Source organism: Podarcis raffonei, chromosome 1, assembly GCF_027172205.1.
Source record: "Podarcis raffonei isolate rPodRaf1 chromosome 1, rPodRaf1.pri, whole genome shotgun sequence".
Classification (NCBI taxonomy): Eukaryota; Metazoa; Chordata; class Lepidosauria; order Squamata; family Lacertidae; genus Podarcis; species Podarcis raffonei.
The window spans coordinates 98788283-98814278 of NC_070602.1; the positions used below are offsets into that span (position 1 = coordinate 98788283).

General features: G+C 40.4%; 1 protein-coding gene across 7 annotated transcripts in view; it reads right to left on the bottom strand.

The window, feature by feature from the left end:
* LRP1B (LDL receptor related protein 1B) overlaps positions 1 to 25996 on the bottom strand; it is a 748913-nt gene that overhangs the window by 380554 nt on the left and 342363 nt on the right. The window lies entirely within an intron of this gene.

Consider the following 25996-nt stretch of genomic DNA (forward strand, 5'->3'; position numbering starts at 1 on the left):
TCACTTATCCAGTCTAGAGAACCACCCAGCACCCACTAGCAGTGCTTCAGTCTTGTCTGGATTGAGCTTTGGTTTATTGGCTCTCATCCAGGCCATTACCAAGGAAGAAGAAGAAGAAGAGTTTGGATTTGATATCCCGCCTTTCACTCCCCTTCAGGAGTCTCAAAGCGGCTAACAATCTCCTTTCCCTTCCTCCCCCACAACAAACACTCTGTGAGGTAAGTGGGGCTGAGAGACTTCAAAGAAGTGTGACTGGCCTAAGGTCACCCAGCAGCTGCATGTGGAGGAGCGGAGACGCGAACCCGGTTCCCCAGATTATGTGACTACCGCTCTTAACCACTACACCACACTGGCAAGGCATTCACTGCCTGAAGTTGTAAAGGAGCAGTGTGTTGTCAGCATATATACCTGGCAACTTACTCCATAGCTCGGTGGTGTCATTTAAATGTTGAACATACTGAGAGTAGGATTGAACCCTGTGGAGCAGGCCCATGCAGAGGGTTGTGGCAGCTGGACACACTTACCCTAGACTTCAGAGGGCTAAGTTTGCCAGGATCCCTGCCACAGACTGTCTGCTTTTTTGTTTGAATTTATAACTTTATTCCAACAAGATTCTCATCCCAGGCCTCAAGCAAGCTCTGCCCACATTGATAGCTCCATGAGGCCAAACAATGTACCCCAAGCACCACTCTTTGAAAACCACAAATAAAGTAGGACTGGAACTGCTGTAGAGCACTGACCCCCACCCCCAGCTCAGACAGCCACTTCCAAAGGATAGCATGGTTGATGGCATCAAAAGCTGCTGAGAGAACAAGGAGAATGAAGAGCAATACACTCCCGTCTCTTTCCCAGTAAAGGTGGGGGACCACGACAATTTCTATGCCAAAACCAGGCTTAAACCCTGACTGAAATCAGTTTAGAAGCGAATCGGACTGGATCTGGCCCACAAGCACTATTCATGACCTGTGATAAATATCTATATTTATTTACTCCAATCCTATTTTCATCCAGCATGATACTCCTCTTTGATATTTTATGCAATCTCTTGGTACAGAGCTGCGTTGGCTAAAACTTGTGCTCACTTATTCCTTTCAAACTGCCCCTGTGATTCTCCAAATCCCACTATGAGCATTTTTTTATTCAATAAGATATGCATGTGTTTGGCCTAGTGAATCTATCTGGAACCAAAAAGAAAAGTATGAATAAGGCATGTGGTAGAGAAACTAATTACTGAAGAGTGAGTGCACATTAGTAAGCATAGTCTCATCATTAGTAAGCATTGTCTCATCAGCATTTGCAACTTGTGCTACAGTAGGGAGGAGACAAAGCTGAAACAGGAGATAGAGGAGAGATAAAGGGGTACTCTGAATAGTAAACACTCTTCCTTTCAGTGTGCTGCTGTTGATTCCCTTGCTTCTCTCTAACAGATTTCCTTCTCTAGAAAGTCAGTGGTCTCTCAGGTCTCCAACAGATGCCTCAATAGTGGCACATACTAAAGCAACACCTAGATGGGATGCAGCTATCCATAACTACTAGCATACAGCCAGCTTTGTTATCCTTAAGGCTGGATATATCTGATGAATCATGCACAGATGGAGGGAGCTGTTAACTAGCAACCATAATATTCAGCCTGCATGGCAGGCTTAGTGCTTCAAGCATGACTCTAGCACAGAGGCATGGGAGCTTTTGCAATCCTAGTGTTTACATGCCCACAGTTTTTCTTATTGGAAATCCAGACAGAAAATAGTAGGATTGTTCTCAGGCCATTGCCTATGTATTCTTTTTGACAAAGAGATTCTTGTTAGGTAGTAGTGATGGTTGCTGTGGAGATTAAGACGGGTACAGCTAAGTGAGTCTGCATTTTGAACATTTCATAACATTGGATAACAGCACAATTGGGATACAGAGAAATGCTGCGTCAGAGCCCATGAAGACAGAAATGGAGAGATCAACTGCTGAATCCTCCTTCTTTCGTCTTCAAGTTTCCTATCAATTACTGTCCATGTGCACTAGGACAGTGTTGGATAGACTCAGAACCAGAGTAGGCTCCATGTTTGAAGGGGTCATTGACAGGGGGACCTTTGGTGGGCCCTGTAGGAATTCAGTTTTAGGAGATTTTTAATTAGGTACCAGTTGTTTGATCTAGAAGATCCTGCAAAACTTCTTTATGACTTTTACTGGGTCCATGGAGCTTTAGGTCACCCACTGGACGTACAGCACAATTAGAACAAATGAGATGGTGGTTTCAGAAAAACCTCACACCAACATTGATCCCTGAACCCACATATCCCATCAGAGCAGGGGTACAGTCTAAGACAATTCCTGCAGATCCTGAACCCACTGCTCTGCTTCATCTTACTTGGTTCTTAAAAACCTTGGTGTCCATAAATGGTTGTCTCCTTCAAATGCAGCACCCCACTGACTCTTTGACCACCCCTTTTCTCCACCTGTGACTTTGGCTTATGCTCCAGAAGTCAGTCATGTGCATAAGTTGAGTGCAAAAAGAGAACAGAGTAAGAAATTACATGAGATAAGTAAAAATACTTTGAGAGGCATGTGAGGATGGGAAAGGGAAAAATATGAAATAAAATGCCTTCTCTACTTGGAGCCTCTGGATTAGCAAATTCTTCCCCAAATGGGGAGGCTGCCACAGTAACTCCAGTGTAAATGTCTGTATTTAGTTAAAGGAAAGCTGAGATACGGAACTTCTCACCACAAGGAAAAGGCTGTGGGAAAGAATTTAGCAATTAGTAGAAAATGACATCAGTATTTGCCAAACTCTGCTTCCATCTGCCCCTATTTTGTGACATGTTCTGCCCTTGCAACAGCATTTTGTGACTGTAGGACCTCAGCAGCTCTTAGCCAGCTCAGGTGGGCTCTGGAGGGTAGAAAGTTTGAGAACCCCTAGATGAGAAAATTTGCTGTCTGTATGTAGAACCTATGCATTTACAAATTTCATTATCTTCCTGGTGAACCCAAACAGCTATGCAGTAATTGCTGCCGCTACCTGTTCAAATTGAATAGGCTCAAAAGGAGGAGTCTCATTACTTTAAAATAATGCAATAAGACTGCAGCCTTCTTGAGCGCCTGTCAATAAAAATGGATTTGCAATCAAATTATCATATGACAGTAATCGCTGCTTTCTAGTTACTGACATTTCCTCTCTAAAGTTTACTTTATGACTAAGGAGAAAACAAGCTGCTATTTTGTCACTGCTGAAAGATGGATGAAGGCGAGGAGGCACATATACCACTGCAAATAGGCTATGGCTCTTTGTCAATATAAGTGGACAAAGCGTTTCACTTGACAAGAAGCAACATAGACCAATACCTCATTCTCATAGAAGAGGTTGTCATGAGAACTGTACAAAGCAAACATTAATTCTTGTTAACATGAGCTGATGAAAGAATGGAAGGTTGCAAACATTTAACCCATCTTTTGAGTGTGTTTGTTGCTAAATATATTACGCTCCAGTTACCTTATGCAAATTTTCATACGTTTTTCAATTTCACTGAAATGTAGAACACTGCTTTCCTTTAATATTCCTCACTCTTGCTTATTATTTTAAATTTTAGCTATGCAAAAGGGAAATTGTTGTCAAAAGCCCATTTCCTCCCAGTCAGAGTAATATTACTGATTGCTATACCAAGCCAGTCCTATGTAGAGCCAGTTATGTTTGTAAAGCCCACTGAATATAGTGGGATTTACTTCTGAGTACCTGATCGTGGAGGCTCTTTGGACTATTAGTAGTAGTAGTAGAAGAAGAAGTTTTATAACCTGCAAGCAGCTACTCATATGTAGGAGTTCATTATAGCACGAGTGCCCTATATACAAGTAATGTGTGAATAGCACTATTGTTAATTCGACCATCTTTCATTAATCCCACCTGCTATGAACATCTTTCAGTTACCAGAACTTCTTTTATATAATAGCAAGTCATTACTAAAGGTCCATGTAATGAGTTTCTACAGTCTCCTTTGTTGAAGGCTTCTATTTTTCATGTGATGCATAGCCTGATCTACAGAAGGAAAAGTCTTCCTTCTGTTATCACTTTCATAAACAGCATCTGTGGGATCCCAGGATGCATTTATATGAAAATCATTTGGGGTTTGGGATTTTTTTCCTGTCTGGTTGTCAGTTGTTCTATTATTTATTACTGAGATACACTCTGTAGTTAATAGCTGAATGCAAAACTGCTTTTAAATCTCATGTCTGTTTTGCCATTTCCATTATCCATTTCTCCATTTGTGTGGATTCTATAGGACTCACTTTAGGTTATCAGGTTGCATTAATCACTTCCTCCTGATAAACCTAGTCCTTAGAAACTCCTGAGCTCTGCTTCATTGTTTATGTCAGGTTTTCTAGCCTCAATTCTTCCTCTAGCTCAAACCAATACTCTTGACAGAGAAAGGAGGGAATTGCAGGTTCAAATGCAGGGATCATTCAGTTAGTAACCTAAAGGTTAATTCTGTTGATCCTTAGTCACCCAACCAAAAAGGGGTATAGTTGGAGGTGTTGCCTAGCAACCAGTCAGAATGGTATGCTCCTTGCGGAGGTAACTCGTGCTTTGATAGGCCGTGTAGTTCTGAGGTGATTTTCCCTATATGTTTAGTTGTTCAGTTCGTGAGATGAATTCCGCCTGATCTAAGAAAGAAAAAGCCTCTCTGTTCCTTTCTCCTCATGTTAGTGTACAGGAGATCAGGTAGCCCTTATTGCTCAAGGAAATCCAAGTTACAAAAGGAATTCCTTTATATTCCTTCCTGCTTGGGAGAAGCAGACTGTGAGGCTGGCTGACTGGGTACTACCTGGCCAGATCTCAATGGAAGTTGCAGTTATGTGGTTCACCTGGGACAGTAGTAAACAATTCATAACAGGTTGCTGCTTCAAATCCTCCCATAGGCTTTTTGACTACCCACCCACAAAAAGAAAAGTCATAAAACCAGGTAGCAGCAACAAGCAAGGGTGCAACCCACACATTAGTCTGGGAAGTGCAGATCAGGTGAGCCAATCTCAAAAATAGCACCCGCCAAATTCCTTGAGCATCCCTATCTACGAGTATTCAAAGTCTTAACATTCTCCTGAAATAAAAATTTGGGGGCCTATATCACAATAAGTGAATGGTGGAATGAATGAACTGCCATTTGTCTTGTTTCTTACAAGTATGCATACAATTCTGCCAGAGCAGTTTATCATTGTCACTAAAAATATGACAGGAAAATTAGAGGTACTCTGGGAAATACCTTTAAAGCTTATTAATTGTGCAGGTTTTGTTTTTTAGTTTTTGGAAATACCTGAGGTTGCAAACCTTTGAAGTTTACCCATGAAGTGATTTTCTTTTCAATGACTCTGCAAAACTAGGACACTTCCCAAAACAAATATATTTCCTGGGTATATTTACAACAGTTTTTTAAAAAAATAAACTCCTGCATCATAGATATATATCCACTGCAATATTAAACAATGATAATGCCCATCTAAGTATTTTGCAATCTTTCTTATGAGTTATACAAAGACACCCACTAACTCCAGCAAAAGCGTTTGTGAGTCTCCTGCCATAAACTGGTATTCTGAATTTAGTGATAAAAATAAGGGCAAATCACGGTGGAAAGCACTTTCCCCATTAAGTACAAAATGGTGAAGTATTTTAGTCTTTGGGGGGATTACACATTGGCCTGTGTTTTTAGATGTGTTGGCTTTCCCTCTGCTCAACAGTCAAGAACTCTAAGCCCACAGTGCTGCTTAGTTCTGCGCAGTTTTCATCCTCTTGTCAAAAGCAGGGAACCAGCAGGATTTCCCCAAAGAGCTGCACTGGTGGCTATCTATTTTTAAACATCATAGATTATTCAACCATACATCATAAAAGTAAAGAAAATGCCCCATGTCAGGCACAGTCAGGCTTATGAACAATTCCCTGAAGAATTTAATTGTACAAATGCTAGTGGTAAAACATGCCGTAAACCTAATGTTACGCTTCGCATGATTGTCCTTAACCGCAATGCGTATAAAATCCAAACACTTGTAACATGTATGTATAATACGTCAGATTAAATGTGTTCGTGGGAGGGAGGTTTTTCGTTTGTTTTTGTTGTTATTGGGTATTTTGTGTTCTCACTTTCTACTTTTTATTTTGTAAACTGCCCTGTGATCTTCAGATGAAGGGTGTTATGCAAATAAAAATAAACAAACAAATAAATAAATAAGAGGAGTTGTGTCACATGGAATTATAGAGATCTTGTTTCATTATCTGCATTTCATTGGCATTATGTATTGTGTTTGCCTGAGCTTGAGTCTGGACTAAGGATTCTGAGCACTTGTGTCCTAATTCAATACATAATATCCAATCACAGAACATTTCGGGATCTGGGCCACTGCCAGTGGCCCTTAAACTCTGAGTTATGATGCACAGCTTGGGAGTTTAGACAGCCAATCACGTTGAGAGTGGGAGTTGCTTTGCCCCTGTCCAGTTCTGTTTGTTCAATAAAGGTTTTTGCTGTTATCACTGTGTCTTGCTTCATGGGAACCCACCTACACTTCAATGGGTATTTATATCTGATTACTATTTTCAGATTTCTTGGTCCCAAGGAAAATTATTATGTAGATGGTTTTGCGGTACAGATCAAGCAAAATAATAATAATAAATAAATTCTCCAAAATCTTTAACTTTACTTCATAAAGTAAAGAGACCTTGAAATACAGGGTGTTTTTGAAGTGTTAAAGGTAGCTTGCTTATGGGCATTCTTGGAACCACAGCTGGTAACCAAATCAACATTCTGCCTCACGAGGAGTTTACATAAAATTTTCCTGCATGCATAGAGCCCTCCAAGACTAACCACAGCCCAAGCCAATAAACATAATTAGACATCTCTTCTATTTAGCCAATGTTTACCAGTTTAAAAAACATACAGACCGCTAGAAAAGCATGTCGAGACTTGCACTTGAATAAAAAAACAACATCTATGGAAAAGAGAAAAGTTGTTTTGATCATTTTCTTTGGGCATTTCACATATCCAAAGGTCCTTCCAGAAAATAAGCAATAAGCTGTGTTGGCATCTGCAAAATACTGGGCTAAGTTGTATGACTGAAAATCGATTGAATGATTTTAAAAAAAACTTGTTGGTTTAAGATCAGAGTTAAGACAGACAGTGCCCAGCCAACCAGCAAGGCCTCTGATTGGCCCATTTGAACTTAAGGTTTTAGCGGGCAACCACGCCCAGCAGACCAGCCAGCCAGGGGAATTCCCAGATAGGCAGCCAGCGACAAAAGCTCTGACCACCCAGGGATGGCAGCTAGCAGCCAGGGATATGCCGTAACCATCACCCACCCAGAAAAGAGGGTGAGCAGCCATTAAGGCTCATAATGGCTCAGGTTCCACAAAGCCAGAAATCGGAAGCTAAGGCTGATGCTGTAACAGGCATGCCCCATGAGGCTGTGAGCAGTGATGTGCTCAGTGCCACAAACCGTGTTTGCTTACAACTTACCCTCTGTGCACCTGCCTTTTTCCATGGTGTTTCAGGCCCAAAGACAGATAGGTAAATGTGCCAGAGACCAACAAAGATTCCCCATGTTATCCTGTTCCTATATTGTCTTATGAAGCACCTGAGCTTTATTATTTTGCTAAAGGCATCCTCTTGTGCATTGACTTACATCAGTAGAAGAGAATAAACACTATTCACTTAGTGAACCTCAGAGGAGGCTGGGTGGTGGTTGTTTAGTGTGTGGCAGGGTATGTGGAAAGGGATTAAGTATGTTTCAGTCTGGGGTTGTGTTTGTGAGGTGGGGGTTCAATTTGGGGCAAGCGGTATATGTGTGTTTCAGTGTGGAGCAATGTGTGTGGGAACTGTGGGGTGGGGTTTAGTGGGGGCATAGTCTGGGGTTTCAACATGGGGTGTGTATATGGAGTTCATTGGGTGGGATTTGAGGGTGGGATGTGCAGGCCTGGGTACAAGGTGGCGTATGGAGTATTTGTGGTGATGTGAGGCAGAGTCTGCGTGGGGAGGTTTGTGTAGATCTTTCACTGTGTCACTGGTTTTTTGGCAGCTTGTAGAATGGGATATGGGCAGGTTTGCAGTGTGGCATACAGGTGTGGTTGAGTGCGGTCCCCTCTAGTAGTTTGACAAACGGTTAAACCTATGGTAAGCATCTCATACTGATACATTGCCACAATCACTATCTCTCCACGTTGCCTACCTTGCAGGGTTAAAAGGTAAAGGGTAAAGGGACCCCTGACCATTAGGTCCAGTCATGACTGACTCTGGGGTTGCGGCGCTCATCTCGCTTTATTGGCCGAGGGAGCTGGCATACAGCTTCTGGGTCATGTGGCCAGCATGACTAAGCTGCTTCTGGTGAACCAGAGCAGCGCACGGAAATGCCATTTACCTTCCCGCTGGAGAAGGTTCTTGCACTATCTACTTGCACTTTGATGTGCTTTCCAACTGCTAGGTTGTTGTGATATAAAATACTAAGAGAACATCCACCACCCTTCTGGCAAACCTCCTGGGGGGCATTCAGTGTGCTGCAGGGTGGGGCTGGGGTATTTTGTGAGAGGGGGTTCAATGTGGAGTTGCAGTGTGATGCAGAATAGGTTGCACTGGGGTGGGTGCATTTGAAGCAGTAAAGTGTGTGGACTGCCATGACAATTTCATTACAATTACAGCATATCAATGTCTCTATTAGAAGCAATTGCCATATGTAAAACTTTAAGAATGATTAATTGCTGCTGTTCAAACACCATCTGACTTTCCTGATAAATTCTTTGATTACTAGGTCACAAGTTCAGATGTTTCCAAGTTGTTGTTGTTGTTTGTTCCTATATGAACCAGACTGTATAATTATTGCCTGGTTATACTTGGATTGAAGGGGGCTTAAATGCTGGCTATGGATGGAATTAGGTCACATCTAGCACTATTTAAGGTTTTAAGTTTGGTTGTAAATACATAGGTTTCTGAGAAATATAGAAATGCAGATCTAGAAGGTCTGAAAGAAAGAAAACTTGCATTTATTTTCTCTTCCTTTATATGTAATCTTGTTGAGACACCAACTAAATAGTTAAGCTAGCATTATGCAGATTTACCTGGGAGAGTAAATCAAATTGAAAATAAGTATTTCCAATTAGAAATGCCTAGGGTTGTGCTGTTACTTATTTGCAGCAACAGCAATTTATGTCAATTTCATAGTCACCTTGATGTTATATTTTAAGTTGACTTCATAAGAATAGCAGGTATGCAGCCAAATCCTATGCATCTTTACTCAGAAAAGGATCCTCTGTGTTCATTGAGACTTACTCCTAGGTAAGTGTACAAAGGACTGCAGTTAACTGCAGTCCTGAGGGATGCACAGATTCATAAAAAGTGGGAAATGGCAATCAAACTTGTTGCAGGTCATGTGGTGCCTACCTCTGAAGGCATCAAATATTTAAACCAACTTATAAATAAAAAAAGATCTGTACTGTCAACAGCAATGAATTATGCTGGGTTGTGTGCGAATAATTAAAAAGTACCTTTAAAGTTGCCTTACTATGAGGGTAATGTAAGGAATAATAACGGAAAAGGAGCATGCAACATTTAAATAATGCTAGATAAACCATTAAGATTAAGTTTCTGATAACTATCTGGCAAGTGATATTCTGATATCTGCTATGATATAACCTTGGAGTCCACAATAAATCATCCATGGACATCACAGAACCCGTACACACTTCCCCTATCGCTCCCAATTATTTAACAAAAAAATTTCACTGATGCCTTGGGGGAGTGACTGCTTTTCTGTTGTTTTATTTCCTTAAGGGTGCTATCAGTGTTTTGCCCACTGGTGGGGAATGCATCTGTAAGACTGAGTATCATCAGTTACAGGTAGGTAGCCATGTTGATCTGCCGTAGTCAAAACAAAATAAAAATTAAAAAATTCCTTCCAGTAGCACCTTAGAAACCAACTAAGTTTGTTATTGGTATGAGCTTTTGTGTGCATGCACACTTCTTCAGATTCCAATAACAAACTTAGGTGGCCTCTAAGGTGCTACTGGAAGGAATTTTTTAATTGAGTATCTTCAGCTGCTTCTTTTGTGAAATGTGCATTTTTTTGGTGCCCACAAGAGTTTCTTAGATTTTGAGATGTGCCACTGGGCCCAAAATGTTTGGGACTCTTATATACCAAGAACAAATTATAGTGTTCCTGTGTGCATAATGAAATAGCCCAAACCACAGCACCCACACATAGGGAATTGGGCACCAGTATGGTCACCCCACCCCAAAAGGCAGCAACAAAGAAAAGAGTCCCTGGTCTTTTTAACTCAGTTCTCGTGTACCGTGATACATTAAAATAATAATTGAGATAATTCAAATTCCAAAGCAAATCTAGTTAACTGTCCCAATACTGTAAGTCAGAAGGGTCCATGAGTAGGAGAAGTTGGGATGTCAGGGAAATGGCCACTGTTTGCTTATTCAACATGTGTCTGGAATGGAAGTCAATCCAGCGAACAGGATTAGCATTTGCTGCTGCTGCTATTTCCAGCTGGCAAACCATCCATAATTGATGACATTCCCCTCCCACCCATTTGCATTGTGTTTTTAGAAGCCAAATTGCAGTGGGATGGAAGCAGGTGGGGCTGACGGACCTATGAAACCTTAAAATGTTCTTTGTTCTATAGTACAGCAGAGATTACCCACTGTTGTCCCATAGAGATCACTCACCCACATCATACGCAGCAGCCTTGTGGTGACCTACTGTTGTGCGCAGGGCCGGGACGCCTATGAGACAGGGTGAGGTGGCTGCCTCAGGTGGCAGATTTGCCTGCCAGCCAGCATGCCTGCCAACTTTCTTATACCCCTTGGCCTGCCTCAGGCAGAAGCTATGCTGGCCGCCAGCAGTGGTGTGCATGCATACAGTGGCATTTTCAGTATTGTCTAGGGTGCCAAAACATCCTGGACCAGCCCTGGTTGCACACACAACAATATCCAAGTGGTATGATACTCCAGGGGTGCCAGTGCTTACTCAGAGTTTGGTTTCCATGGAATGAAAGTCAATGGGAACAGTGTTGTCTTTAGAATATATAGTTTTATTTACACATGTATACAACCTGAGCTTAGGATAGAAGGGCTCAAAGCATTAATAGTTCAAGATTTGTTGCTCTCCCATCAGGTTTCTAGAGAGGTCCCCAAAGCCATGGCTTGGGATTTAGCACATAGAGCAAGTTAAGCCTGTGTCCCTTTTCAGTTTCAGCCCAAGCTAAGGTTGCTCAAGATCTATTGTTCTCCTACCCCTAGGATGACACTGAAACCAGCCAGGTGAGAGAGTGAGAAAAGCTACCCCCTCTATTTTCTCTATGGCCAACTCTTTAGACATGTGAATAGGGTGCTTAATAGACCCAGCTACAGCCATGCTAAATTCTTTGTTAAATTAAACTGGCCTGTCTAGTTCAGCAGTTCCTTCTACGGTAGACTACAGCCTTACAGATTCAAAACCAGTGGCTTTAGCTGGGATCCACCATCACGATGACTGGAGCTGATGGAGTTGAACACTTTATGAAGGGTCAGGTTTTTTCCAACCTTGATGCAGATGGAAAGCCAGGAGAGAAATTAACTCGAATAAATGCAGAAAGAAAATTAAGGTGCATCCACCTGCATGCTGTATTTTATGAACCAGCAGCAAACCAATGGACACAGAAGGCAAGATTTCTATTGCTAACCCTACAGATGAAAGCTTAAAATGTTACTTTCCCCTTGTATCCCTATATATATTATGCAGGATTTCCCAAATGAATGCTTCTTATAATCTGGTGAATTTACCCTTTCAAATTAACTGCATGAAAGCCACTTGAGAATAGCTTCAGGGGTTGTCAGTAAGAGATCCCTGAAAATCAGCTTCATCTGCAGGAACCAATTTCAGGGGATAACAGTGCAATCATATGCATGTTTACTTGCATATACAACTGTATGCAATGGAATTTATTCCTAGATAAATGATTTAAGATTGTAGGCTAAATCTAACTCTACTATTATTAGCTACACAAGCTAAAATTTCTTTGCACATTTCCTCCTTTCTTCTCCCTTCCTAAATTTGTGTACAATCTACAAATTTTACTCAGATTCTTTATCATGTTGTCTCACTAATAATCTTGGTTATCACTTTTACAGATCATTTTCACACTAGATTTTGTCCTTGTGTGGCAATGAAAGATAATAGTGAATCATTTTCTTTTCTCTGTGCGTGTTTGTGTGTATAAAACAGGTAAGAAGATTGATATTTTAGGCATCATAATTCATTCTGGAAGTTATTTCAGCATTCATTATGATACATATCTTCAGAGTGAAAGTATAGAGGACACATTAAGCACTGAAATGTCTTCATGCTTGTTAGTCAATACCTCTGATTAAACTGGTCTGTCAGAATCTGAACTTTTAAATATGAGGAAATTGCTATATGGATGCACTCCAATTAGCTCCCTGTGACCCTGGAGATGTTTTTTGTCTCCAACTCTTACTAGCCCCAGTCATTACAGCAAATGGTCAGGCAAGATGGGAGTTGTAATCCAACAATATTTGGAGACCCGTGAGTTTGCCATCCTGGTTTTTTGTGAAGCACAGAGGGGGGCACATCCTGTCTTGAGAAGACTAAATCAAGATTAGATCTAGCTCCTCAAAGCAGTTGTTTGCTTTATGTAGTTTCCTGTATTTACTTTCACTTAAAATAAATACATTTATATATACATTTATACATAAATTCAAAGTGGCTTACAGGTTACTAAAACTGACTAAAACAACTAACAAAAATAATAAAAAACAAAATTATTAAAAAACAAAACAGTAGTCTTATAGGAGTGGGAAGGGTATGGTTTGTATGTACAATGGTACCTCAAGTTAAGAACTTAATTCGTTCAGGAGGTCTGTTTTTAACCTAAATCTGTTCTTAACCTGAGGTACCACTTTAGCTAATGGGGCCTCCCGCTGCCGGAGCACGATTTCTGTTCTCAGCCTGAGCAAAGTTCTTAACCCAAGGTACTATTTCTGGGTTAGCGGAGTATGTAACCTGAAGCGTCTGTAACCCAATGTACCACCGTAATCTGTTGGATCCATCCAACTCTGAAGTTTTATATTAATAAATTGGGATTCTGTAGTACGAGGAACTGCTGAAGCAGTCTTGTTGTAAAGTTAATGCCCTAGCCAAGTCTTTTTACATGGCTAAAGAGTTGGCCAAGCACTTTTGTTGCCATAGTAACAGCTACCTAGTGATGCTTCTATTACCTGGCCGGAGGCCACGACATGCTAGCAAGTATGAGAACAATTGCTCAGGCACCAGATATGCTTGATCTCATCAGTAGCTGGGAACTGTAAAGACACAAAGACTGAGCTTGCTTTGTATGCTAAAGCCAGAGCTATGATTTTTTTGTGGGGAGCAGGACCTCTACAACCATCCTAATAGATGAACAATATATTTTGGGGTGTTAATACCCTTCCATCCTATGTTCAGCCTGTATATGTGTGAAGTCTCTGGAACCTTCATTCCTGGAAAACCAAACCCGTGATATGTGCAGATTCCCCTTGGAGACTGGGATGCACATAACAGCACTATATCATATGAGCATAGGTTGAAACAAAATTAAAAGCAGAAAGATAAAACATTAAGCCACCTGAAAAGCTTGGAGAATACAAGGAGCTTAGCATCATGCCTGAAGCTTAAAAGAGAGGAATTGAAGCATACCTCTCTAGTGATAGAGTTCCATATTTTGGGTGCTGCAAGAGAAAAGGCCCAATTCCCTTCTGAGAATAGTGGAACACACAGCGAGGCATTTATCTTTTTATTTATACAAATTTCTACGCTGCTCTTCAAGCAAGTTTCCTGGGCAGCTGTCCAACATACACACAGGCACAAATTGCATTGTGTTTTATGAACCCAAGCTGTATACATGCTCCTAAAATCTACAGCAAGAAAAAAAAATCACAATTAAATTTTGGACCACATCAATGTGTCTATTTTAACATCAAAGGAATTGAAAATAAAACTGCCACTATCCTAATTTCATTATAGAAATCTGTAGTGTGACTGCATTTGGAAAAATGTGTACGGTTCTGATCACCTCACCTCAAAGAGGATAGTATAGAGTTGAAAAAGGTTCAGAGAAGGAGAACAAAAATGATCAAGGGCATGGGTCAACTCTCCTATATGGGAAAGGTTTCAGCATTTGGGACTTTTTAGTTCAAAGAAGATAGGATTAGGAGGTGACATGATAGAAATTAATAAAATTATGCATGACATGTATAAAGTGGATAGAGAAAAGGTTTTCTCCTCTCATTACCCTAGGGACGAATCTACACTGGTCAGTTAAAGCGTTAAGAATGTGTTATAAAAATGTGACACCAGAGGGCGCTGTAGAAAAGTGACTAGTCATCAATGTAAAATTGTATTGAGAGCTATACTACTTTTTTTACAGTGTTTTCCAGATCGGTGTAGATCCAGCCTAGAATTCATGGACATCCAATGAAGCCGAATGTTGGATGATTTAAGATGGATAAAAGAAAGTATTTCTTTGCACGGTGCATAGTTAAACTATGGAACTCATTCCTATAAGAGGCAGTGGTGGCCACCAACTTAAAAGGAAAATTAGACAAATTCTTGGAGGATAAGGCTATCAGTGGCTACTGGTCACAATCGTGACTTCCACCCTCAATAATTTAATTTATGCCTATTTGAAGTTTAGGCCCTAGCACACATCCAATGATGCTACCAGGAGCATGCCAGGGCCAACAGACCTAAGCCTCTGTCCCACAGCCACCCCAAAGCTGGCAGTGCAGTGGTAGAAAAGAGTTGCTAGCTTTGAATGTTGTTTATTAAATTTGAATGCCGCCCTCCATTCGTAGATCTCAGAGTGGCTCACAACATACACACAAAGTCTGCATTCATGTCCATGACTACTAAGAAATCCGTACATAGTTCTGGTAGTATAGAGCATAAACAAAGCAGCTGTGAATACCACCCCCCTCCAATCCATGTAAATTTGAGACAAGGAAAGGGAATAGTTAGCAGCAGCGAAATGTAGCAGGAGAAGTATTTTGGGTCATTAAAAGTCTAGAGGAATCCAGACCCAATTTGGAATGGGCTCAGAAAGTTCAAATCAAACCCACACATAACCAAATCAAACTTAATTCCTATAACTGAACACGACCTTTTAACTTGCTCTTTTGTGTGTGTGAATGTATTTGAAATGTCACATTATAGCTATTTCACAGATGATATTTTGGCTGGTTTTCAAGTTGTTGAATTGATGTTGCTGAATATATTTGCTTTCGGTTCTTGTGAAATTAGATCTAAGAACAAAAAAACATATTCTTTAGCAGAGCTGCACAACTTATTATGTGATCTACTAAAATCAGCACAGGACTTCAGACCACAAGAGAGTCAAGAAATCTGATTTCCCAGGGCTTTGAAAACCCCAGAAGTTATTAAGCACTTAGCAGGTCAAAATAGACCTTTTGGTTCACAATATGACTTTTTGTTAAATCTCCAGATCCATGACTTCCTTTCTCATTGACTGGAAGATAGGCTAAATCCCATTCACTCCAATATTGACACACTGGATTATGCTTGCCTATAATAACATATGGACAAACTCTGTCATGGATTCAATATCTCAGTAGTAAGGCTTCGATGACCAAGGGGTCACATCAAAGGAATGGAAAAATTTAGTTCCATCGAAGTTGTCCTACATGTAGGTATGAAGTCACAAATTCATTTTCCCCACTGAATAATGTTGTCTTAATAGTTTAATGATATATGACATTTCCTGAAATTAAAAAATAAGGCTTCCTCTCCCTCTAAGGAATACTGGCATGGTGAGAAGAATTCACTATTATTTAAATAAATACCTATTCAGAGAGGCATAAATTGTCTTAAATATTGATGTGTAGCATCGTCTGAAATGTTGAGGTTCATAATGGTAAAATTATCTGGCTGAACAAAGCATCTCAAAATGTGAAGTCAAATCATTTGATACTGTTCTGTGGGGAAGGGTGTGTGTCAGACTATATGATGTTTAGAAGGATTTTGAGTCAGCACATGAATAATAATAATAAAAATTTATATGTTATAGTGACGTAGCCAAGACAGATGCCAAGGCTTGAAATGCAATGCTTTAATTTTGGTTGAAAGTGTGTAATATCATTTCCAATTGAGAGGGTTATTTGCTTCAGCTACGTAAAATTGACTGTAGTTGTGATTAACAATTTGGAGCTAAAGCCATTTGAATTATTGAACGAGCCATTCTACAGTCTTTTATAACCACCAAATATTTAATGATTAAAATATATTACTAGGCACTGTCTTGTTTTTACATTATGTGTATACACACAGAACACAGTGGACTTCTACACAGCGCTACACAATGTGGTTAATTATTTCAGATTCATATAGTTGCACTAATTTCTGTTTTAAAACTTTTCATATCTTAAAGTACAGGGCATATTTATGCATACTTGCCATACAAAAAGGAATAAATTCCTGGGTTAACAGCAATTCTTTTAAATTCTCCCCAAAAGTCAACAGTGTGAACCTCACCAGGAAGCACATTCTCATACCTTCCAGTATTTCTCTGATGAAATTAGGGACATCCTATTCAATAATAATAATAATAATAATAATAATAAACTCTACCCATCTGACTGCATTGCCCTACCTACTTTGGCCGGCTTCCAATAGATATGAAAACATATTTTAAAAAATTAAACATGAAAAAACTTCCCTATACAGGGCTGCCTTCAGATGTTTTCTACAGGTTATATAGTTACCTATCTCCTTGGCTTGGGGGAGGGGGGTCATCCTCCATACTCTCCAACATTTCTCTGATGAAAATAGGGGCATCCTAAGGTAAAGCAGACATTGCTGGATCAAATCAAAAACTGTGATGGCTTCTGTAAATCCGGGACTGTCCCTAGAAAATAGGGACACTTGAAAGATCTGCATTCTACAAGTGGGAACCACTGATGAAAAAGACTCTGTCACTGGGCAGCACTAACTAGACAACCCCCAGTGGCAGCACCACCAACAAGGCTTCACCGCCAATCTCAGGGTCCAAATGGTTGATGCTGCGGAATGCACTCATTTAAGGCTTTGTAGGCTAGCACCATTTAGGATTTTGTAGGCTACCACCTTGAATTGGGCCTGGTAGTTCATTGCCACGTTGTGCTTGTCAGCCAGTTACTTGTGCTGGTCAATTGCTTCCACTTTGCACAGCCACCTGATGAGAAAAGCTAAACTAAGTCAAGAAGTTAAGGGTCAGCCAGTCGGAGCACCTCAGCAACAAGAAATGAAATGAGTTGTTGAGGGAAAACATACAGTCACCCATGTTCTCTCTCTACAGCTAATATCAGCTCTAGAGAGGGGAGGAAATGTGGATTAGGATTGCAATGCAGAAGTGAAGGGTTAAATTTGTGACTCTTCGTAAATGGTTGTAAGGGCCCTAAATGTAACTTGGGGGTGGGGGGGGAGGCAGAACACTTGGAAATGCACCTCCAGCATCACATCTATCTTAGGAATTTCAAAGAAGCTCAAAAGGATTTGGCTAAGACTCACAACACTTTTCTGTAAGGGTCCATGCAACACTGAATTATAACATTTTTTATTACACATTTGAAGTTAACATAACTATTGGTCTTCTAAAATTCAGATGATGTAAACACAGGGCGCATAAATCATTTCTGAAGCCATCTGTTGTTATTTCCTTCCTCTTACTGCTGAAAGCCAAAGTAGAGAAGACCAGGCCTCCGGCCCTCCAGTACATTTCTCTTTTGAAAGTTTATTTTGTAGCAGAACTTTCGCAGTATAAAGTACCAGAGAATACACATGTATTTATAATAAGACAATTGGGGCAGAGTCTGTGTTGTTGTTAATCAAGAATTCTGTGATTTCTTCTAGCAATATTGTTCTTTTTTGCCAGGTTTACATTCCTCTGGGATCTCCAGTCTGTGTTTATTCTCTTACTTCTTGGTTTGCAGTGAATTCAGCTTCACTCAGAGATGAGAGGCAACTTTTGTGAGCTAGGTTTCTGAGAGTTTTGCACTACTTGTAATGAATTAAATTTTTAAAAGGTTTGGACACTGGCAGTTACAATCATCTTAGATACCTTCTGAACTTTGTTTAAAACCTTTGAGCCTCTTGAGGCTCTCTCTTTTCTCCCCATTAACACTTTAAAGAGGACTGACCAAACTTCTGACAATCTCCCTCAGGACAAGAATAGCTTCTTCCTAACGTGCTCCTTGACAGGTCCTTTAAAGTCATTAGCGTCTTCTTTTTTGTTTTGTTTTTTTTACTTCCTTCAAAGTCCACATGTATCTTTATTTCACCCTGAGCTTATAGCAATTTCCTCCAAACCTTTGAAGTGTGTCTTAGAAGCCAGCAGTCAATGCTGAGCCACAACAGCTAATATCAAGTAGTATTCTATGGGTTTGTTTCTCACATTTTGGATTGTTTGCCAGAGGAATGAGAAGACAAAGGCAACTAAAGGTATTGGCTGGGAGCCAAAGTACTGCTTCAGAAAAAGAAATTTTTGGGCTTCTATTTCTCAAACCGCAGTCCCCTGTGCTGCATGGCAAATAATGTTTGAAACTGAGTCGACTTTGTAAAGTAGTTTGTGTGATATGGTGTAGCCCAAGGTTCTTCAATACGAAGTCAAAAATCCCACTGTGAATACCTTTTGTATATGACTCCCAACATTCATATTTGAAGTGGTGTTGTGGGGAAAATAACATTATCTATATGCTGAAGCTAAAATATCTAACACATCTGAACTGCCCTCTTGAGAGAAGATTCTCCCACAGTTTGGTGGAACAGTAATATAGAAGATGACACTTACGACTATTTAAACGTATGAACTCCTAGAAATGGTTTTTGCACCTGATTATAAGAAAACATTAATTCACTGGAAATAGCTTTCCTGAAACATTTTCTGCTACCCCATCAGCAAAGCAAGAATTGAATTTGTTATTTGCCTTTGGCAAGCAGACATTGAAACCATGAATGCATGCATGATGGAAATTGGACTCCTCTTTACTATCTCTTTGTGAATATATGCATTTTTTGTAAACAGCTCTAAAGTAACATTGTATATTCTGTGTACACACTCTTCCTTAATATTTCCAGGTGGTCCCTACCACTTTTCTACCTTACCATTTTAGGTACGTTGTTCCTTCCCTCCCTGCCTTTTGCTGTCCTCTGATCTAACTTGAGATGTCTTCTTCTATGAAGTTGAACCTCAATTTCTATGTCAAGTTGGCTCCTGTCAGCTGCACAATGCTATTTCTGGGAGCACTGTTGCAGCTGGACTGCGAATGGCTGTTTGGCTTGCAGATCCACTCCAGCACCTGCATCTAGGGATATGTTTGCAGGCTTTATATGCTTTGGCCATGTCCCCTGAGGGAACTCTAAATGGAGGGTGGCCCCACTCCTGTGGCATGGAAGTGTGGTAATGCTTAAAGTTAGGTGAAATGAGCACTCTTGGTCACATTTTAAGGTGAAGGGCATTTCTAGAGGCCAGCTGCTCTGAGTTGTGGGGTCATCAGCCTGGATATGGAACATTATCAAGGCTCACTTGCCACATCTGTCCAGATCTGTTGTGGGGCCTCTCTACTCAACATAAGGTGGGGCCAGGCTTTGGGGCTTTGCCTTGTCTTCATGCCCCTTGGAATGGGCAGGGTTTGGGTCAGCCACAGTTAAAGTCACATTAGCTTCCTGCTCTTCTCATTTCCCCTGCAGACATTATAAATATAATGTGATCCTAGTTCATCCCATCATTTATGCCTCACATCTGTACCTGGCTCCAGTCAGTACACTCTTAAGACTATATACAACAGCTCAAGATAGGAAGAGCTTCAAGAAAGCCAATACAAAGCATGCATTTTTCTTTGCATTGTGGCCACAAAACAGTGGTCATTCCCAGTCCATTGTGTCCAAAATAGTTTTGAAACTGTTACACTGAAGGAGCTAGGAAAAAGAGTTGCTATCTTTAAAAATAAAAGAAGAATTATTTGGCTTGGCTCATGATCTCCTCATCTGCTGTGTAAGATGAAGAACTAATATATTTTTCAAAATACAATGCAAAAATGAGCAAGTCATTGGTGTCTTATAAACAATATGCATTGTTTATCGTGCTCCTCAGACTTGTTCCCATATACTGTACATATTATTTCAGATAACCAAGCATCAAGAATCAGCTTTGAAAGACATTGAAGCTTATAATGTAAAACAATCAAACATGATAAAACCATTTTTATTCTCTGCTACCATGAAGAAAAGAATTTATGCAGTTTGCTCACCAAGAACAAAAGACAATTGCATGTATCTATAAGCTGACAGTAAAGAAATAGCAGTGCCATCACCTGTTTCATTCAGTGTTCATATGCATTACCTTTTTATGCTTCAGATACAAGCATAATGTAACCTTGCACTGAAAAGCACTCTGCCTTGTGTATGTCCCATTTAAAATGTTAATGCAATGAATTAACACAACAGTAGTATTCTCCCCACTGTAAAAATCCATTCAATCATTTAAATACTTGATACAAAATTCTCAAGAAAATTAATCAAATCCCCTCCATCTCCCACAAGACAAAAAACCTGCATATTTAAAAGGTACATAAGTTACAAGAATGCTTATCTAAACTTTTATAACAAGGTTTCTGCAAGCAAATTGCAGAAATACATTGGATTCAGTTTATTTTCTTTATGTATTTATTTTATTCTTAGCACCCACCCACCTTTCCTTCCTCCCAGAGACTAAGTAGTTTGACATCTTTCCTATATTTAATGGAAATGAGGAGTTACATTCAGTCCTTTGTGTAAGAAACCTAAAAATAAGTAATCAGATCACTGGGGTGGTATTCAACTAAGGTTTACTCAGAGCAGACACATTTGTTTTATTTATTTTATTTTACAGTGGTATCTTGGGTTACAAACGCTTCGGGTTACGAACTCCGCCAACCCGGAAGTAGTTGCTCCGGGTTGCAAACTTTGCCCCAGGATGAGAACAAAAATTGCACGGCGGCAGCAGTGGGAGGCCCCATTAGCGAAAGTGCACCTCAGGTTAAGAATGGTTTCGGGTTAAGAACGGACCTCTGGAATGAATTTAGTTTGTAACCTGAGGTACCACTGTATTTATGAAATCTTTATACCTCCCTACACCCGCAGGTCTTAGGGTGGTTCACAAGATAAAATTATAATATAAAAACATAAAATACATAATCCAAATAAAAACAAAAGCAACCCAATAACACCCCCCAACACATTTTAAAAGGGCATTGGATGTCAATCAGCCAGAGGCCTGGTTAAAGAGGAACGTTTTTCCTGGCACCTAAATGTGTTTTATCCTGTGAACCGCCCTGAGACCTGTGGGTATAAGGTGGTATATAAGTAGCAGCAGCAGCAGCAACAACAACAACAACAACAACAACAACAACAACAACAACAACAACAAAGGCACTAGGTGAACCTTTGTTAGGCAAATGTTCATTTCATTCATTGAAATGAATGAGTTAAGACCACTAATTTTAATAGGTCTGCTCTGAGAAAAGTTAGTTGACTTACTCCCACAGCATATTGTTATGGGATTGTATGAGGCAATAATTCCCTAAAAGTCCTGGGTGCCAGCTTCTCCCCATAATTTCTCAAATTGGTAAATGTGAGGTTTGAAGTCAAGCCAGCTTCCTCAGGAGCTGGACTTACGAGAAGTGCCATCCCATAACAAAGTCAAGTGATAGCAGAGTCATTACCCTGACATTCAGCATCATACAACAAAGTGGGAGGTTGCCAGGGTAACAAGGGGGTGTGATGTCACTGCAGGAAAAGAGGGTGTTCTTTTACACTGAGGTTTTTTGGCAAGGCATTCTGGGAACAAGACGGAGGAAGTAGGGAGAACTCAATGCTCTGAGAACCCGGGGTGGCTGAGGCTATGAGAGGAGCAATGAGGGACGCTCTTGGGTATAATGTTTTGCACCCACTCCATTTTAGGCCTTAGGTGTAAATATGTGTAAAATGAACCATAATTCTGAAAGATGCTAGTTCCTGCTGTACCTTGATTTCCCAAAAGAAACATAACCCTGGGTGAGCATCCGGAACCCCCCTTACCAGAGCCGTCTTTCCCATTGGTCTTAGTGGTTCATTGCGCCAGGGCGCTGGCCTCTCAGGGGCGCCCTAGTGAGTGGGGAGCTGCGCTGCTTTGCCAACAGCCTCCCCTTTCCCTGCATGCCCACCAGCTGCGCCCCGCCAACTATATGGCTGGCAGGCATGCAGCTTTCTTCCCAAGCCTCTGCATCAACCCTGCTCCCGGTCGTTGTCCTCCTTCTGCCTCCTGGTGAAAGGCGGTGTTCAGCCTTCCCGGGCTGCCTTCTTGGGTGCACCGACACCAGAGAGCATGCCCACCAGCACGTTTTCCTGCTTGATCGCCACCACGCCAGGGATTGGGGCGGTGGGGGAGGCAGAGGACAATTCCCACCGCCCCCTCCCTTGTTTTGGAGTTGCTGGGGGGGCGCTGGAGGGATCTTTGCACCACGGTGCCGGATATGCTTAAGACGGCCCTGCCCCTTACATCTTGCTACCGCTTGGCAGAGATTGATATTGGTGTGTAACAATACAGGCCAGGTTCACCGCACAAGACAGTTAACAAGCAGAGACTCCTTCAGTACTTGGAAGGTGTTGCCTTGAGTTTGGAAGCAAAAAATATTCCACCAACATTCTATCTTTGATTAAAATTGTTTTTGTGTTTCTTAGTCATCACAAGCAAAGCTTGTCCTTATCACAGATCTTTTCTAGCAAATCTACCACTGTAGAGGGGTATCTGAAAACAAATTAGGTCTTATACTTGTACAGGATATTTAGTGTCAAACTGAGCATGAAGATACATGTTTGATGTATATATTATTTCATGTCATAAAACAAAAAGACGTAAGAATAAGGCAACAGCTATCCCTTTAATGTATACTCCTTTTCATGTGTTTGACTTTTAATCCATCTACTCCCTAGGTCCTACAGCAGCATTTATCTCAATGACTCTAAGCTTTTAAAGCGACAAACAAAAGCCATTATCTGTCGCTTGAATGAGCTCTTAGCTTCCTGTACCCCTTATTAAATTCTCTGCTATGCATATCAGTTGTGAATTACTGATCAGCACTGTTTTCAATTAAGCAGTCATGTGAATCTGAATTTGGTTCGCATGGCACTTCTTTAGTACCAGTACTAGACTACATTACAACATTTCAGTCTTAATTTCCATCTGCAAAGTGGAAATAACACTAACATACTTTGCAGGGTTGCCCCAGAAGAAACCACAAATGGCATCCTAGTAGCATAAGTTGTCATCCATAGAGGGCTGTTCAGACATGAATCCAAATTGACAACTAACCCGTGCTTCTCTAGGATCTACAAATGGTCCCAAGTTACCAAGTAATTGAAATATTTTGCAATGAAAGCTTTAAATTTGAAAAAGAACATCAAAGCCAGGTGACCTAATCCTATATTCTCATGCACATACTGTACATGTTGTGCCAGCTGAGAACAGGTTACAGTGTTAAGCTTCTTATGTTACCGGTAGGGTCAGCAGAGCACCAGACACAGACATCAATGCAGTTGCAATACAAGTGGAGTGCTGCCCCTATTCCATGCCGCTGCGCAATGCAAACAGCTTTTACTGACACCGAGGTGGAATCTACACACATATAAAAAATGCTGTGAAAATGCTTTTGAAAAATATATTGAATTTGGCATAGCTCACTATCACCATTTAGTGTCACATTTGTATATTGCACTTTACAACACACTTAAAACGTTTTGTTTGCAGCTGTGTAGCTGAGTCCTGAGGTAGAGGAATGGCAGCACTGTGGCTGGTATAATAAATTATAGCCTGAAGGTTTTCAGAATGGGCAACAGCACAACTTTTGCAGACGCACAAACTTTTGATGTTTTACACTGATTATTCACTTTTGAAATGCCTCCATATTTTAATAATTCATATTTTCTTTTGCAGATACAAAAGAAGACGAAAACCCATAAAGACCACAATAAAGAAAAGAAAGCAATCAAATCAAGAACATCATTCCATGGGCCACTACATAGTGATTCACTCTGATTGCAGTTATACATTCTGAATTTATAAATTAGGCTTTTAAATGTTTTATTTAAATTTTACAAACACTTATTTCCCTTGAAATCAGCATTCATAAATCAATTTCAGAATTTTGTTCTGAAATATACACGTTGCATAACGAATTGCACACCTTTTTAAAAAGTGATTTCTTTAAATCAGAATAGTTGTATTGGATTTGCCAAGTACCTAACAATGGAAGCAATCAATAGAGTGACAACCCTGTATTTTTATTCAAGTTGTACAGATTTTGAGTGCCACTCTTTTGGCAGAGAACACAATCTATAAATATTAGAATAAAATAAATAGATCTAATGCTTGTGATGCTTCAGTATTTGTACATAAATAAGAACAGCTACCATTTTAATGAGCTGATTTATAACCTTGCAATGTTACTAATTAGGCTTATTCACTCATTTAGCAGTTTTAACAAACATATACAGGGGAAGGGTCCCAGGAGCATAATTCGTGTTGAGGGTAAGACAAATTGCACTTTAAAAACTGCCAAATTAAATGAATTCTTTTCTTTTGACAACTGTTTGAATAGCACTTTATATCATAAAATGCTGACGTTTTCTTAATGCCATTCTTAATAGTTAATTAAAGATTCAAATTCTCAGAAATACAAAATGATTTGGTCTACTGAACCATTTCCCACTTTGACCACCAAAACAGTGTAGGGCAGAGAATAACATTAAAAACCTTACATACTTTATGTGTGAACATGTGAATGCCAACACAGAGCATTATCTGATATCGCACATCAATCAAATCCCTAAATGTGGAAGCAATAGTAAGTCTGCTATGGCTTTGCAGTTATGACTACTACCAAATATTTGCTCAAGGTAAGCCAGATGAACATGTACCGTATTTTTTGCTCTATAAGACTCACTTTTTCCCTCCTAAAAAGTAAGGGGAAGTGTGTGTGCGTCTTGTGGAGCGAGTGCAGGCTGTGCAGCTATCCCAGAAGCCAGAACAGCAAGAGGGATTGCTGCTTTCATTGCGCAGCGATCCTTCTTGCTGTTCTGGCTTCTGAGATTCAGAATACTTTTTTTCTTGTTTTCCTCCTCCAAAAACTAGGTGCGTCTTGTGGTCTGGTGCATCTTATAGAGCAAAAAATACGGTATACACATTAAATATACATCTCAGGGTAAGCCAAAACGTAGCAACCAGACAAATGATTAGTGAAGAATCACGAGGAATACCAAGGTGGATATGGAACCACTGCTAAATTGAATCTAGTCTGGCTCTGAAGCAGGGGTACCAACTTAAATAAATATTTGGGGGTTAGGTAAGCCCCACCCTGCATAATTGATCACAAGAGGTGATGCATGCACACCATTTGAATGCCCTTCAACTTGTGGGGGGCAGGCTTCAAATATTTTATGAAGGGGCAAAGGGACCTTGGTGTTTAGGAGCTGACTCCTATGCCCTGAAGTGGGTTTAGAGAAGATGGAAGTGGGTTGATGAATGAAGGCGAGATACCAAAAGTAGCATGGATGACCAGCACACAGAGGGGAGTCAGAGAAGATGATGTTGGAAAGGCAAAGTTGGGTACACTCATTTCATTTAACTGTGGCTACAAAAGGGGTGTTTCCTAGCCATTCATATTCTGGCAATATGTCATGGCGTGTGACGATGAGGACAGTTTATAAGTGGTAGCGATAGAACTGAGAGGAGGGAACTTTCAGAATCGGAAGAATTTCGTACAACCCCAGATGCCCCTCTGCGGACAAGCCCCACCACGTTTTATAACATTTGCTTGCAAGACGGGGAAGAAAGCAAAGAACAGCCCCAATCCAGCTAAAGTTCAATAAAGCTGTTAGAAAGCTAAAAGGTTCTGATTAAGCATAGAAGTGGTGAAACTTGCATTTAATGTATCCA